Genomic DNA, 18,203 nt, shown 5'->3' on the forward strand with positions numbered 1-18,203 from the left:
GTCAAGGATCGGTGGGATAGTCAGTTTTACGAGGGCATGTTTGGCAGCATGAGTGAAGGAGGCTTTGTTGCGAAATAGGAAGCCGATTCTAGATTTAACTTTGGATTGGAGATTCTTTATGTGAGTCTGGAAGTTGAGTTTACAGTCTAACCAGACACCTAGATATTTGTAGTTGTCCACATACTCTAGGTCAGACCCGTCGAGAGTGGTGATTCTAGTCGGGTGGGCGGGTGCTAGCAGCGTTCGATTGAAAAGCATGCATTTAGTTTTACTAGTGTTTAAGAGCAGTTGAAGGCTACTGAAGGATTGTTGTATGGCATTGAAGCTCGTTTGGAGGTTTGTTAACACAGTGTCCAATGAAGGGCCAGATGTATACAAAATGGTGTCGTCTGCGTAGAGGTGGATCTGAGAGTCACCAGCAGCAAGAGCGACATCATTGATATACACGGAGAAAAAGTGTCGGCCCAAGAATTGAACCCTGTGGCACCCCCATAGAGACTGCCATAGGTCCAGACAACAGGCCCTCCGATTTGACACACTGAACTCTATCTGAGAAGTAGTTGGTGAACCAGGCGAGGCAGTCATTTGAGAAACCAAGGCTATTTAGTCTGCCAATAAGAATGCGGTGGTTGACAGAGTCGAAAGCCTTGGCCAGGTCGATGAAGACGGCTGCACAGTACTGTCTATTATCAATCGCGGTTATAATATCGTTTAGGACCTTGAGCGTGGCTAAAGTGCACCCGTGACCAGCTCGGAAACCGGATTGCATAGCGGAGAAGGTACGGTGGTATTCGAAATGGTCGATGATCTGTTTGTTAACTTGGCTTTCGAATACTTTCGAAAGGCAGGGCAGGATGGATATAGGTCTGTAGCAGTTTGGATCTAGAGTGTCACCCCCCTTTGAAGAGGGGGATGACCGCGGCAGCTTTCAATCTCTGGGGATCTCAGACGTTATGAAAGAGAGGTTGAACAGACTAGTAATAGGGGTTGCGACAATTTCGGCGGCTAGTTTTAGGAAGAAAGGGTCCAGATTGTCTAGCCCAGCTGATTTGTAGGGGTCCAGATTTTGCAGCGCTTTCAAAACATCAACTGTCTGAATTTGTGTGAAGGAGAAGCGGGGGGGGCATGGGCAAGTTGCAGCAGAGGGTGCAGAGTTGGTGGCCGGGTTAGTGGTAGCCAGATGGAAAGCATGGCCAGCTGTAGCAAAATGCTTGTTGAAATTCTCGATTATTGTAGATTTATCGGTGGTGATAGTGTTTCCTAGCCTCAGTGCAGTGGGCAGCTGGGAGGAAGTGCTCTTATTCTCCATGGACTTTACAGTGTCCCAAAACTTTTTGGAGTTAGTGCTACAGGATGCAAATTTCTGTTTGAAAAAGTTAGCCTTTGCTTTCCTGACTGCTTGTGTATATTGGTTCCTAACTTCCCTGAAAAGTTGCATATCGCGGGGGGCTATTTGATGCTAATGCTGTACGCCACAGGATGTTTTTGTGCTGGTCAAGGGCAGTCAAGTCTGAGGAGAACCAGGGGCTATATCGGTTCTTAGTTCTGTATTTTTTTGAATGGGGCATGTTTATTTAAGATTGAGAGGAAATTACTTTTAAGGAACAACCAGGCATCCTCTACTGACGGAATGAGATCTATATCCATCCAGGATACCTGGGCCAGGTCAATTAGGAAGGCCTCCTCGCTAAAGTGTTTTAGGGAGCGTTTGACAGTGATGAGGGGTGGTCGTTTGACCGCGGACCCGTTACGGACGCAGGCAATAAGGCAGTGATCGCTGAGATCCTGGTTGAAGACAGCTGAGGTGTATTTAGAGGGTATATTAGTCAGGATGATATCTATGAGGGTACCCATGTTTAAGGATTTAGGGTTGTACCTGGTAGGTTCGTTGATAATTTGCGTGAGGTTGAGGGCATCTAGCTTGGATTGTAGGATGGCTGGGGTATTAAGCATATCCCAATTTAGGTCACCAAGCAGTACAAACTCAGAGGATAAATGGGGGGCAATCAATTCACATATGGTGTCCAGGGCACAGCTGGGGGCTGAGGGGGTCTGTAGCAAGCGGCAACAGTGAGAGACTTATTTCTGGAAAGGTGGATTTTTAGAAGTAGAAGCTCAAACTGTTTGGGCACAGACCTGGATAGTATGATAGAGCTCTGCAGGCTATCTCTACAGTAGATTGCAACTCCACCCCCCTTTGGCAGTTCTATCTAGACGGAAAATGTTATAGTTGGGGATGGAAATTTCAGAATTTTTGGTGGCCTTCCTGAGCCAGGATTCAGACACTGCTAGAACATCAGGGTTGGCAGAGTGTGCTAACGCAGTGAATAACTCAAACTTAGGAAGTAGACTTCTGATATTTATGTGCAAGAAACCAAGACTTTTGCGATTACAGAAGTCAACAAATGATAGCTCCTGGGGAGTAGGAGTGATACTGGGGGCTACAGGGCCTGGGTTAGCCTCTACATCACCAGAGGAACAGAGGAGGACTAGAATAAGGATACGGCTAAAGGCTTTAAGAACTGGTCTTCTAGTGCGTTGGGTACATAGAATAAAGGGGGCAGATTTCCGGGCGTTATAGAAAAGATTCAGGGCATTATGAACAGACAAGGATATGGAAGGACATGAGTAAAGTGGAGGCAAACCTAAGCGTTGGGTAACACTGAAAGAGATAGTATCTCTAGAGGCATAAATTGAGTCGGTCTGTGAGTGTATGGGTGGAGGGACAAAGGGGCTAACCAAGGCAGGTTCAGCTAGGCTGGGGGTCTACAGTGATATAGTACAATTAGAAATAACCGAAACAACAATAAACTAACCATGTTTGGGCTGAGGCTAAACATAAACAGGATGTAGTACCGTAAAAAGGAACAGTCCAGCAGATATCAGCTGTATAGCTGAGTTATCACAAGGTCCGGTGGTGAAGCGCCAGTGAGCAAGAGGCCACGGCTAGCGTGTGCTACGTCCGTTTTGTTGTAGCCAGCTGGTAGCGACGGAAAAACTGATATGTTCTGGGTCGACAACGCGCAGTGCTGACTGTCCGAATATCCGGCGATCAATGTCCAGTGATTAAAACCAATCCCGCGGGAAAAAAAGAAAAAAAAAATCAAATGTTCTGGGTGAAACACCGCCAGCTGTGGCCAATAGCAAGTAGCTAGTTCAGTAGCTAGTTCAGTTTAGTGCATGCAAACTAATGGCCGGAGTGAGTGATGTTTCTTCCAATAAGCCCAAAGTGTTCGCCTGATGTCAGCAGGAGTTTATCAATACGCATGTCTGCATATGCACTCATCTATTGATCCATCCATCCCCGTCTGTCCGCCCATCTCAACATTACCCTAGCTGTCTCTTGTCATTCACTCGCTTTGAAGAAGAAGGAGGAGAAGGAGAAAGAGGCTTGCTTTAGGAGGCGGCTCAATTAGCAATTTCCCCTCACATCTGCATGGAAAAGAGAGAGGAATAAGTATGTAGAGGCTGCAATCGCAAGTCATTTTGATAATCTCTTAAATTTACTTGTCATTATCTGTTTCATAAATGCACCGTAAATCATATCCACAGTATATTATCCACTCAGCAAAGGCATTTGTCATATCAGGATATCCTTTTTAGTAGGAAAACATCTCCCATTTAAATAAATTAAGCCTAATGATTTATTTTGGATTTTGCTGAGTTTTGGGAATGACTATTTTGCTTATTAATGGCTGCAGCTTACTGCGGGTTAGTAAGGACCAATACGCCTACACTCTTAAAAATAAAGGTTGAAGTTGGAACCAAATAAGGTTCTTGAGAGCGATGCCATTGGGAACCATTTTAGGGTCTTTGAAGAACCATACAAAAATCCTAAACTAGAAATGTTTCGGAGCGGTATTGAATATCCCTGCTGTAGAGTTTTAAGCCTTATTTACATATTTTCCGGGGTGAATTTTTGAGTTACCAGTACCACCCATGACTGTGTTTGCTAGTGACAGAGACATGGTTGTTGCATTCATTTTAAGTCCTGTGGCCTTCACCAAGTGAGATCGTAAGTGAATATGTTGTCATAACATTTTTATTATTTAAAACAATACAATAAATATTTCATAAGATCTTCTTTTGAAGGCCTATTACAGTGACCTGAAACTCATAGTTTAAAGGCCACATATGGCTTGCAAGCCACATTATGCTGGCTTGCAAAGTGATGAGTAATTCCCATTGGAATCCAGGCAGAGTGGGGATATCCAACATTTTTAATTTCTATTCACCCGGAACCTACATTCAGAATTACTTCCCGGAGTTGGGAAAATGAAGACATGAGACTACCTTGAAATCTAAACTGGAACAACCATTTCAGTAACGGATGCTATAAGTCCAAGTAAGAGTTTGGAATAGTTTTGAAAAATGTATGTTGTTTATATTTGAGTAGCATAAGATTGATTATTCAATCAATGTACATGCAAAAACATAGATATTGAAAAAAAACTATTCTAAAAAAATCTTACTGCAATAGAGCATACTGGGAAATTTGATGATGCTCTGGTTATTAACAGCAACACTGGGGTTCGTTTACACCACTGTGTTAATTTAACTCTTTACACTATAAATATTACACTGAAAAATCAACACTAGTTAACACCTACCAATTTGCTCTGTGCTATGAAAGGGCCACATCTGCAGGCTTCCATACATTTCAAGAACCTTTTAGAATTCTGAAGAACCGTAGATGGCACATCAAGAACCCCACACTTAGCTTAAAGGTTCTTTATCGGGCAAGAGTTCTCCAAGGAACCTTAAGAGCTGAGGAAGAACCCATTTAAGAACCTTCATCTTTTCAGTGTAGTTGGCACCATTATCCCCCGGAGAGAGACTAGTGTAACCCTCTGTTAGGGTAACAAGGCCCCAGGTTAATATGAATACCTTAGGCCTTGTCCCTCCAAATAAACCAACCAGAGATCTGAACAATGGGATTTTCTACAAACTAAAAAATGAGGGTTCCTCAAGGTTTCTTTGGGAAGGGTGATGGTTCTATGGCTCATTAGAATATTTTGGGGCATGGTTTGCTCACAGCTCTTTTTATACAACCGTAAGTGAGAGTGTCATTCCAGTTTATCTAAAGTAATATATATGGCTATGGCCAGTGATGGTGTCTTGTAAAAGACTCATGTATGGCCTTGTGTCAATTGACAACAGTTGACTAAATCAGTCAGTGGTTCCAAATTCTCTCCTCAGGGACTCCCAGCTTTTCCAGAGGTAACTCATGTGACTCAACTTTACAATAACACCTATGGAATTTTAACAATATAATATGGCTGACCAGAATAAAAAGCCCTGTATGATTCTTCAAAATCAACTACAAAGAACCTTTCAGATTGAGAAAGGCTCTTTATAGAACTATTCTCCATAAAAGTTATATAAAAAAACATAAAAAGGGTTCTATATAGCCTCAAAAAGAGTTATAACTATAGAGGAACCGTTTTTTGGTGCTATATTGAAACATTTTAATGTTTCTTTATGGTGTCACTGGTGTAGAGAGGAGTAGGCAGGAGGCAGTCGCAGGTTTAGAACTACTGAATTAATTTAAGCACCATAGATCAAAGCGGGACGAAACCCAAACGCTGTTGTGCTTAAAATATATCTTCATAAACAAAAAGGCACAGGGAGAACCCAAAGTGCAAAATATTAAGTACTCAGGAAATAGTAGGCGTGATTCCTCTCAGGAAAACAAGTAACATTTACAATGATCGACAAAGACAAATGGCAGAGGGAATATATATATATACACAGTGATAGAGTGGGGATTGGAACCAGGTGTGTGTAATGATGAAGAGACAAGTCCGGGGTTGATGAGTGAAGGGCGTTTGCCAGCAGTAGGTTCGGCAGCAGCTAGAAGGCCGGCAACGCCGAACGCCTGAGCTGGACAGGAGGAGGAGCCAAAGCAAGGGCTGGTGTGACATATAGCACCATACAGATTCCATTTAGAATCTTATGAGCATGGTTCTTTATTGAACCTTCAAAAAAGGGTTCTATATAGCACCAAAAAGGGTTCCACTATGGTTAGCCAAAGAACCCCTATCTGGTACTATACTGAACAAAAATATAGACACAACATGCAACAATTTCAACAATTTTACTGAGTTACAGTTCATACAAGGAAATCAATAAACTAAAATAAATAAATTAGGCCCTGATCTATGGATTTCACATGACATGACAGGGGTGCAGCCATAGGCCCACCCACTTGGGAGCCAGGCCCACCCACTGGGAGCCAGGCCCAGCCAATCAGATGGAGTTTTTCCCTACAAACGTGCATTATTACAGACAGAAATACTCCTCAGTTTCATCAGCTGTCCGGGTGGCTGGACTCAGACGATCCCGCAGGTGAAGAAGCCGGATGTGGAGGTCCTGGGCTGACGTGGTTACACGTGGTCTGCGGTTGTGAGGCCGGTTGGACTTACTGGCAAATTCTCTAAAACAACGTTGGAGGTGGCTTATGGTAGAGAAATGAACATTCAATTATCTGGCAACAGCTCTGGTGGACATTCCTGCAGTCAGCATTCCAATTGCACGCTCCCTCAAAACTTGAGACATCTGTGGCATCTGTGACAAAACTGCACATTTTAGAGTGGCCTTTTATTGTCTCCAGCACAAGGTGCACCTGTGTAATGATCATGCTGTTTAATCAGCTTCTTGATATGCCACAACTGTCAGGTGGATGGATAATCTTGGCAAAGGAGAAATGCTCACTAACAGGGATGTAAACAAATTTGTGCACAAAATTGGAGAGAAATAAGCTTTTTGTGCATATGGAAAATTTCTGGGATCTTTTATTTCACCTCATGAAACATAGGACCAACACTTTACATGTTGCGTTTATATTTTTGTTAAAGTAGTGCACTATATACTGTAGGAAATAGGGTGCTATTTGGGGAAGGGAAAGGGGATACCTAGTCAGTTGCACAACTGAATGCATTCAACTGAAATGTGTCTTCTGCATTTAACCCAACCCCTCTGAATCAGAGAGGTGCAGGGGGCTGCCTTAATCAACGTCCACATCATCGGCGCCCAGGGAGCAGTTGTTGTTGGGGGTTAATTGCCTTGCTCAAGGCCAGAACGGCAGATTTTTTCACCTTGCTGCCTCAGGGATTCGAACGAGCGACCTTTCGATTACTGGCCCAAACTCTTAACCGCTAGGCTACCTGGCCTAAAGTTGGGACACATTCAGAGATGGTGTAGTCGGCAGGTGACTGGGGGTAAGGCTGAGACTGCAGTGCAGCAGCCAGAGCAGAGAGAGCAGATGTCTCGAGGGAGGAAGGTGTGCGTCTCAAGGTGAGAGATAAACAAGATGGTTCCTGTGCGGTGGGAGATGTAACAGGCAACCCTCAGCTCATTAGTGAACTAAGATGAGGAAGCTGAATGCAACACACAGCTCAATGCTCAGCTCATCAATGTCCACAGGAAATAAGAAGAGGGATCTATTTTAATAACCGTATCTTGTCAACCAGTCAAGCAAATCTATCATGGTGATGTTGTGTGAACGCTCATACACTTTAGCATATTATGTATAAGTCAATGACTATGAAATAAATACAGTAATAATAATGTAATGAAATCATGCAATGAAAACCACCTTTCCTTAGGCCTATACTGTGCTATTTCCTTCCATTTCTACAAAAGCAAATTATCTTTGAAAATGAAACATAGTTGTAAAGAGCTTATTGCTCACTGTATTGCACCTAGCTATTACACACTATATTGCACCTAGCTATTACAAGCGTCTTTGGGTCTTTGAAAAGCGCTATATAGATCCCATGTACTATTATTATTGTTATTATTATTATTATTATTATTATAGCTATCCAGACTGCTCTAAATTGTCTTTGAAAATGAAAAATAGTTGAATTTCTCCCTTGTGGGACTTCCTGGGTTAAATAAAATAACTTAAACCAAGCTACCATCCAGACTGCACAAAATATGGTTGGTTCCCATCTCGGTCCCATCAGTCCCATGGCAGTGAATTGAGTTGATTAAATCAGTGGGTGCATGCAGCAGCACTGACACGAAAACAACAATTAATAAGCAACCTCCAGTGCACCGCACGGCAGCTCCCTCTCAACCAGGCAGCTAATAACATTACACTGCAAAAATACCCTAATCAGATAGGTGGACAGGGATTTGAGAACACTTTGATTTGCTTACTGTGGAAGTCAGTATTATTGTGCTGGGACTCAAAAGCATATAGGTAGGTTGTATTGTATTGTTTACCATTGGTAGCAGCCACAGTCTAAGGTATTCTTAAACTATAATTTCATTTTGGCTATCATATTTTTTGTATCACAGCTATTTTCCATTGAAAAATGTCTTACAGGTAAGTATCCTACAACAATATGTGAGCTAGTTGTCTTGTGAACACATCTCTCTCTCTCTCTCTCTCTCTCTCTCTCTCTCTCTCTCTCTCTCTCTCTCTCTCTCTCTCTCTCTCTCTCTCTCTCTCTCTCTCTCTCTCTCTCTCTCTCTCTCTCTCTCTCTATTACTCTAGCACACACTAGAATGCACATTAAAAAGGATTTGTTCCCCAAAGAAGGTCGGCATTTGTAAGGATACTGACAGATTTAAGCATCAATTAACTTGATCTACAGTGGGCACATTATCATACGAGGTTGTCAGCTTTGGCCATTTGAGGGAAACAAATACCCCAAGCTTTGTGCACCTTCCATGGCTTGAACTTTGTATGGACCCGGAGTTGCAATGAATGTCACAGTCCATCATTCATCCAGTTAGAAGCCATGCATTCTGTTTGAGAGAGAGAGAGAGAGAGAGAGAGAGAGAGAGAGAGAGAGAGAGAGAGAGAGAGAGAGAGAGAGAGAGAGAGAGAGAGAGAGAGAGAGAGAGAGAGAGAGAGAGAGAGAGAGGGGGAGAGAGCGAGAGAGAGAGGGGGAGAGGGGGAGAGAGCGAGTCTGTGAGTGTGTGTGTGTGTGTGTGTGAGATCAAGTCATTCCATACTAATAATAACCATAAAGAAAATTTTGATTCCAAACTGCTTTGTCATGTCCGCTTGCCTTCCTGCATTGTGATGTGAGGCCCATCTCATCCTATCCCAGGCCAGTTCTGAAGTCCTAAGCCTCATTACGTTGACTAGGAAAATTATACCTCTGTGCCACGGTGATGGATGACAAGTTAAATTTGTGTCCAGGGACTGAAGGTGAATGGTGGCAGAGGTATTTATCTTGAGAATGGAGGCTAGGGTCAGTCGAGGCTGGGTGCCTTCAGGCACAAGACATTGATAAATTCATCCAGCGGACCTCGTTGCTTCTGCCTTTTCTTTGTTTTGAATCCTGGCCACTAGCTAAGTGACCCGCATCACTCATGCTGCCAGGGTATGAAGAATGCCTCACCGTGCCCAGCTAGCCAGCTAGCCATCCAGCCATCCCACGGCTACCTCACTGCTGATGCTTGTAGTTCATTCCTCTACTGGACTCAGACCGTTGACTGTCTTGGTTCGGCTGCTGTATTCATTACTCAGTTAAATGTAACTAAATGTAATCGAACATGTAATCTACGTAATCCCCAAAAGTAATTATTTATCATGAGAGGGCCGTAAACAACAACTAGTAATGCTGCATACTCAAAGAAAGGTTAAAATCTCACCTTTCTGGTAAAAATAGTTATAAATTGCTGAGGTGTAGTCAGTTTTGAGGACACAAGCTCAAGTACACAGTACAAATGTGATAAAAATATGAAATATGTTATGATGTATTTCCTATTCAACAAAACTGTATGAATAAGGCTTGAAATGACTTATATGCTTTCAAAACACAGCATAATCATATTATTAAAACAACTAGCTATAAGATTTCACATTCCTTATAACATTTCTTATAACTGTAAAACACGGGGCCTCCTGTAGCTCAGTTGGTAGAGCATGGCACTTGCAACGCCAGGGTTGTGGGTTCGTTTCCCACGGGGGGCCAGTATGAAAATGTATGCACTCACTAACTGTAAGTCACTCTAGATAAGAGCGTCTGCTAAATGACCAAAAAATAAATACATATTTGTATGTTTAGTGTTAGATAAAATGTGCATATTTTTGGTCTATGACAAACAGAAAGTGTATTTTGGTTTAAAATTGGTCATTTATTTTAGATGAATGGCTATAAATCGATCTCTGAATGTACTATAATGATGAAACCACTCTCTCCTGCTGCACTACGATGTAACGATTGCAGGCATGTGCTTTCTCAGTGGCTGGGATGTAGGGTTCAGCCAGGAGTTGATGGGCAGTCGGATGAGCGATTCAAATGGTACGAGGGACATCCCAGCTTCAAGTGGTTTCAGATATCAAACAGGCTCAGAAATGTGTCAGTGGTCACCAGGGCTATCGCTCAATGCAAGCCATTTCGATCTACGGTGTCCACAGATCGGTTTACTGTATAAGCGAACATGACGGTCGGAATCGCTACCAGAACCATTACATCTAAGAGGTTTTAACCAGCATTTCACTTTTCATGCTTTTATGCTCAATGTTGTAGGTCTCTGATTGGGCTAACGTCCTCCAGACAGCAAGAGTGATTCTAAAAGTATTCAGACAACTTTGCTTTTTCCATATTTTGTTACATTACAGCCTTATTCTAAAATTGATTAAATTAAATGTTTTCCTCATCAATCTACACACAATACCCCATAATGGTATTGATTTTTAGAAATGTTTGCACATTTTAAATACAAATAAAATAAAAAATACCTTATTTACATAAGTATTCCGACCCTTTGCTATGTCTGTAGCATTGAAGGTCCCCAAGAACACAGTGGCCTCCATCATACTTAAATGGAAGAAGTTTGGAACCACCAAGACTCTTCCTAGAGCTGGCCGCCCAGCCAAACTGAGCAATCGGGGGAGAAGGGCCTTGGTCAGGGAGGTGACCAACAAGCCGATGGTCACTCTGACAGAGCTCCAGATCCTCTGTGGAGATGGGAGAACCTTCCAGAAGGACCTCCATCTCTGCAGCACTCCACCAATCAGGCCTTTATGGAAGAGTGGCCAGACTGAAGCCACACCTCAGTAAAAGGCACATGACAGCCTGCTTGGAGTTTGCCAAAAGGCACATAAAGACTCTCAGACCATGAGAAACAAGATTATGTGGTCTGATGAAACCAAGATTGAACTCTTTGGCCTGAATGCCAAGCATCACGTCTGGAGGAAACCTGGCACCATCCCTACGGTGAAGCATGGTGGTGGCAACATCATGCTGTGGGGATGTTTTTCAGTGGCAGGGACTGGGAGACTACTCAGGATCGAGGGAAAGATGAAAGGAGCAAAGTACTGAGAGATCCTTGATGAAAACCTGCTCCAGAGCGCTCAGGACCTCAGACTGGGCGAAGGTTTACCTTCCAACAGGACAACGACCCTGAGCACACAGCCAAGACAACGCAGGAGTGGCTTTCGGACAAGTCTTTGAATGTCCTTGAGTGGCCCAGCCAGAGCCCGGACTTGAACCCGATCGAACATCTCTGGAGAGACCTGAAAATAGCTTTGCAGCAACGCTCCCCATCCAACCTGACAGAGCATGAGAGGATCTGCAGAGAAGAATGGGAGAAACTCCCCTAATACAGGTGTGCTAAGCTTGTAGCGTCATACCCAAGAAGACTCGAGGCTGTAATCGCTGCCAAAGGTGCTTCAACAAAGTACTGAATACTTATGTAAATGTCATATCTCCATTTATTTATTTATTTTTACATTTGCAAACATTTCTAAAAACCTGTTTTTGCTTTGTTATAATGGGGCATTGTGTGTAGATTAATTAGGGGGAAATAACTATTTAATGAATTTTAGAATAAGGCTGTAACGTACCAAAATGTGGAAAAAGTAAAGGGGTCTGAATACTTTTCGAATGCACTGTATTTGAATATTTGTATCTAAAAGCATAATTGAGAAATAATTAATACAAGTTTGCATATTTACCCAGGCCTCCTTTAAGACTCCATAGTGTTTTCATCTGTAGGTGCCACAAAGCAAACATTGGTGTCATATGAAGCTTTATCGCGGGCTGTGTAATAAGATTAGTATTTGGAAGTACATTCATGTGTGAATTTGGAAAAATATAGACAGGAATATAGAAAATAAAATTATTTTGATTAGGCTCATTTTTCAATATATTGTTGAACATAATAGGGACACAATCTTTTCACGCCATTTCGCCCAGTGGGCGGTGCTATACGTCACGATGCGTTTCAAGTGGAAGGACTATCCGATGCACGTCCACGTTCAACCGAGAACCCTCCGCCTGGGACCTCATTCATAACTTCTTCACTGTCATCATTATGGTGGGTTTATAGTTTATAATTGCACTTTTTCATATTAGTACATCATTTTTCTTTATTTGAACTAACGATAGCTAGCTACTGAGTGCCTGGACAAGTTTTACCAAAAGTGGACAATGTATAGGCCTAATGTCAAGTTTTGGTTGCTAGCCAACCAACAACGTCAATGTCGCTATCAAGCCAATCTACTAAATTTACCTGAATTAAATGTATGAAACTGATCATGACTAAATTTAATCTCATTTCACTGTGATTGGTTAGTCAACATGCAATAATACCTGCACACTGTCAATCACAGATGAATGATTTGCATTTAACTGAGTCTAGCCTATCCTTTCCCCCTCCCTTCTCAGTGACTGATGTGCAAAAGAAAATGCTAACCAATACTTCAGGTCAGTATGATCAATGTTCATGCCTAAATACACTGAACAAAAATATAAACGCAACATGTAATGTGTTGGTCCCATGTTTCACCAGCTGAAATAAAAGATAGCAGAAATGTTCCATATGCACAAAAAACGTATTTTCTCTCAAATGTTTTGCACAAATTTGTTTACATTCCTGTTAGTGAGCATTTCTCCTTTGCCAAGATAATCCATCCACCTGACAGGTGTGGCATATCAAGAAGCTGATTAAACAGCATGATCATTACACAGGTGCACCTTGTGCTGGGAACAACAAAAGACCACTCTAAAAGGTGCAGTTGTGTCACACAACACAATGCCACAGATGTCTCAAGTTTTGAGGGAGCATGCAATTGGCATGCTGACTGCAGGAATGTCCACCAGAGCTGTTGCCAGAGATTTGAATGCCTCACAACCGCAGACCACGTGTATGGGGCCGTGTGGGCGAGTGGTTTGCTGATGTCAACGTTGTGAACAGAGTGCCCCATGGTGGTGGTGGCATTATGGTATGGGCAGGCATAAGCTACGGACAACGAAAACAATTGCATTTTATCGATGGCACATTGAATGCACAGAGATACCGTGACGAATTCCTGAGGCCCATTGTGAGGCCCATTTCTTTTTTAGGTATCTAAGTTTCAGAGTGGGATCTCTGCTAGTTTTAAAGTGTCACGGATTCAGCCGAGGCTGCTCCTCCTCCTTGCTCGGGCAGGCTTCGGCGTTCGTCGTCCCCGGAGTACTAGCTGCTACCGATCTATGTTTCAGTGTTTGTCTTGTTTGGCCTTTATTGTTTACACCTGTTTCCAATTATGTTGCATTGTATTCCCTTTATAACCCCCTGTCTCTCATGGTGTATTGTGTGTGATTGTTTTTCGTTAGGTCGGCAGTTACATTTTGTGTGCGAGTTATTTTGTTCCTCCCTGTTAGGAGGTTTGTTTTGTACTTTGATTACTCTGTTCAGTAAAGTACGTCTGCCAGTAGCTTGGTGTCCTGCGCTTGACTTCGTTTACCGCATACACGTCACCCTGACAGAATCACACACCATACATGGAGTCAGCAGGAGCGGCGGTGCCAGCTGGATCAATGGAGGAACGCGTCGAACAACAAGCGGCCATGATCCAGGCTCTCGGCACCGCCATGGAACGGGTGGTGAGCACAATGGAGCGATGGGAAAGAGGAGGTCTGCCTACACCTCCTCCGACGATACCACCACCATCGGCGATGCCCATCGCTTCACCTCCGGGGTCCAGTAGAATTCGGCTCTCGCTCCAGAGGGCTTATGATGGCACAGCTGCCGGGTGTCAGGGTTTCCTGCTCCAGGTTGAACTCTACCTGGCAACCATCCACCCGGTGCCCTCGGGATACGAGAGCGTGTCCGCCCTCATCTCCTGTCTGTCCGGCAAGGCGCTGGAGTGGGCCAACGCCGAGTGGGGGGGAATAGACACCGCTACTGTCAACTATGCTGAGTTCACCCGCCGCTTCAGGGCAGTATTCGATCATCCACCTGAGGGTAAAGCGGCGGGTGAGTGTCTATTCCACCTCAGACAGGGGAGGAGGAGCGCGCAGGAGTTCGCACTGGACTTCCGGACGCTGGCTGCCAACGCGGGATGGAATGAGAGGGCCCTCATCGACTACTACAGATGTAGCCTGAGGGAGGACGTGCGTCGGGAATTGGCCTGCAGGGACACCAACCTAAGCTTCGACCAACTGGTGGACATGTCAATTCGCCTGGATACCCTGTTGGCTACCCGCGGACGTCCGGATTCAGGGCCGTCCATTCCATCCCCCAGCACTTCCGAGCCGACCCCTATGGAGCTCGGAGGTGCTGGTACTAGGGAGACCAGGAGAGAGACCAGGAGAGAGGCCGTCCCCTGCACCAACTGTGGCCGCAGAGGATACACTGCTGGTCAGTGCTGGGGAGGGTCTCCCAGGAATCGAGGCAGTAGGCAGCGCACTGATGAGTCATTCCAGGTGAGTAGGCACCCAACTCACCCAGAGCTCCTTGTTGCGCATATGTGTATTAAAGTTGTGTTTCCCGAGGTTTCTCCTCATTCCCAGCATAAGGCGCTAGTAGATTCAGGCGCAGCTGGGAATTTTATCGATCGCCAGTTCACCTATAAGTTAGGGATTCCCATTGTACCAGTTGATGTGCTCTTCCCTATCCATGCCCTAGATAGCCGCCCTTTGGGGTCAGGATTGATTAGGGAGGTCACAGCGCCTCTCAGGATGAAAACGCAGGAGGGCCATGAGGAGATCATTTGTTTGTATTTGATTGATTCTCCTGCGTTTCCCGTGGTGTTGGGGCTTCCCTGGTTAACATCTCATGACCCCAACATTTCATGGCAACAGAGGGCTCTCAAGGGATGGTCTGATCAGTGTTTCGGGCGGTGTGTAGGTGTTTCCGTAGGGGCAACGACGGTGGAAAGTCCGAACCAAGTTCCCACCATGCACATTCCACCTGAATATGCCGATTTGGCTCTCGCCTTCTGTAAAAAGAAGGCGACTCAATTACCACCCCATCGACAGGGGGATTGTGCGATAGACCTCCAAGTAGGCGCTGCGCTTCCTCGTAGTCATGTGTATCCTCTGTCTCAAGAAGAGATGGCGGCTATGGAGACATATGTCACCGAATCTCTGAGACAGGGATACATACGGCCATCCACTTCCCCTGCGTCATCGAGTTTATTTTTGTGAAGAAGAAAGATGGGGGTTTGCGCCCGTGTATTGACTACCGTGGTCTCAATCAGATCACAATCAAATACAGCTATCCTCTCCCTCTGATTGCTAGTATGACGGAGTCATTACACGGGGCGCGATTCTTCACAAAATTGGATCTCAGGAGCGCGTACAACCTGGTGCGCATTAGGGAGGTAGATGAGTGGAAGACAGCATTCAGTACCACCTCGGGTCACTATGAGTACCTCGTCATGCCATACGGTTTAATGAATGCTCCTTCAGTCTTCCAATCGTTTGTGGACGAGATTTTCCGGGACTTGCATGGACAGGGTGTAGTGGTGTATATTGATGACATTCTAATATACTCCGCTACACGAGCCGAGCATGTGTCCCTGGTTCGTCGGGTGCTTGGTAGACTGGTGGAGCATGACCTGTATGCGAAGGCAGAGAAATGTCTGTTCTTCCAGGAGTCCATCTCCTTCCTGGGACACCGGTTGTCCGCGTCAGGGGTGGAGATGGAGATTGACCGCGTTTCAGCCGTGCGCAATTGGCAGACTCCCACCACGGTGAAGGAAGTGCAGCGGTTCTTGGGTTTTGCCAATTACTACCAGAGGTTTATCCGGGGCTTTGGACAGGTAGCAGCTCCCATTACCTCCCTGCTAAAGGGGGGTCTGGTGCGTCTGCAGTGGTCGGCTGAGGCGTACAGGGCTTTTAGACATCTGAAGGACCTGTTTACCTCGGCTCCAGTGCTGGCACATCCGGATCCCTCTTTGGCGTTCCAAGTTGAGGTGGATGCGTCCGAGGCTGGGATCGGTGCTGTACTGTCTCAGCGCTCGGGTACGCCACCAAAACTCCGCCCCTGTGCTTTCTTTTCTAAGAAGCTCAGTCTGGCGGAGCGCAATTATGACGTGGGGACAGGGAGCTGTTAGCTGTGGTTCAAGCCCTGAAGGTGTGGAGGCATTGGCTTGAGGGGGCTAAACACCCTTTTCTCATTTTGACTGACCATCGTAACCTGGAGTACATCCGGGCGGCGAGGAGGCTGAACCCTCGCCAGGCAAGGTGGGCTATGTTTTTTACCCGATTTGTATTTACGCTCACCTATAGACCAGGGTCACAGAACGCTAAGGCAGACGCCCTGTCCCGACTATATGACACAGAGGAGAGGTCCATTGAGCCCACTCACATACTTCCGGAGTCTTGTCTGGTGGCACCGGTGGTGTGGGAGGTTGATGCGGACATCGAGCGGGCGTTACGTACCGATCCTACTCTCCACAGTGTCCAGAGGGTCGGAAGTACATGCCGCTCGAGGTTCGTGATCGATTGATATATTGGGCTCACATGTCACCCTCTGGTCATCCTGGTATTGGTCGGACAGTGCACTGCCTTAGTGGGAAGTACTGGTGGCCCACTTTAGCTAAGGACCTGAGGGTTTATGTTTCCTCCTGCTCGGTGTGCGCCCAGTGTAAGGCGCCTAGACACCTGCCCAGAGGGAAGTTACAACCCCTACCCGTTCCACAACGGCCGTGGTCTCACCTATCGGTGGATTTTGTCACGGACCTTGCCCCCTCCCAGGGGAACACGACGATCTTGGTCGTTGTGGATCGGTTTTCGAAGGCCTGCCGTCTCATTCCTATGCCAGGTCTCCCTACAGCCCTACAAACTGCTGACGCCCTGTTTACACACGTCTTCCGGCACTACGGGGTACCTGAGGATATAGTGTCTGATCGGGGTCCCCAGTTCACCTCTAGAGTCTGGAGGGTGTTTATGGAACGTCTGGGGGTCTCGATTAGCCTTACCTCAGGTTTTCACCCCGAGAGTAATGGGCAGGTGGAGAGAGTGAACCAGGATGTGGGTAGGTTTCTGAGGTCCTATTGCCAGGACCGGCAGGGGGAGTGGTCGGGATATATCCCCTGGGCAGAGATAGCCCAAAACTCACTCCGCCACTCCTCAACTAACCTTAAGCCTTTTCAATGTGTGCTAGGTTATCAGCCGGTCCTGGCACCTTGAAATCAGAGCCAGATCGAAGCCCCTGCGGTGGACGAGTGGTTTCGGCACTCGGAAGAAACCTGGAACGCTGCGCATGTCCATCTGCAGCGGGCTATCAGGCGGAAAAAGGCGATCGCCGATCGCCACCGCAGTGAGGCTCCGGTGTATGCACTGGGAGATCGGGTCTGGCTCTTGACCCGAAACCTGCCCCTTCGCCTGCCCTGCCGGAAGCTGGGTCGGCTGTTTGTGGGGCCATTTAAAGTCCTGAGGAGATTGAACAAGGTATGTTATAGGTTACAACTGCCCATTAATTACCGCATTAACCCCTCGTTCCATGTGTCTCTCCTCAGGCCGGTAGTAGCTGGTCCACTCCAGGAGAGTGAGGTACGAGAGGCTCCTCCGCCCCCAATGTACATCGAGAGGGCTCCGGCGTACTCAGTCCGTTCCATCTTGGATTCAAGGCGTCGGATGGGGGGCCTGCAGTATCTCGTGGAGTGGGAGGGGTAAGGTCGGAGGAACGGTGCTGGGTCCCTAGGAGGGACGTCCTAGAACCCTCCATGTTGAGGGATTTCCACCGGAGTCATCCGACTTGCCCTGCTCCGCGTCCTCCTGGCCGTCCCCGAGGCCGGGGTTGGCGCACTGCTGGAGCCGCGCGTCAAGGGGGGGATACTGTCACGGATTCAGCCGAGGCTGCTCCTCCTCCTTGCTCAGGCAGGCTTTGGCGTTCGTCGTCCCCGGAGTACTAGCTGCTACCGATCTATGTTTCGGTGTTTGTCTTGTTTGGCCTTTATTGTTTACACCTGTTTCCAATTATGTTGCATTGTATTCCCTTTATAACCCCCTGTCTCTCAT

The sequence above is a fragment of the Coregonus clupeaformis genome, chromosome 1, assembly GCF_020615455.1.
Source record: "Coregonus clupeaformis isolate EN_2021a chromosome 1, ASM2061545v1, whole genome shotgun sequence".
Classification (NCBI taxonomy): Eukaryota; Metazoa; Chordata; class Actinopteri; order Salmoniformes; family Salmonidae; genus Coregonus; species Coregonus clupeaformis.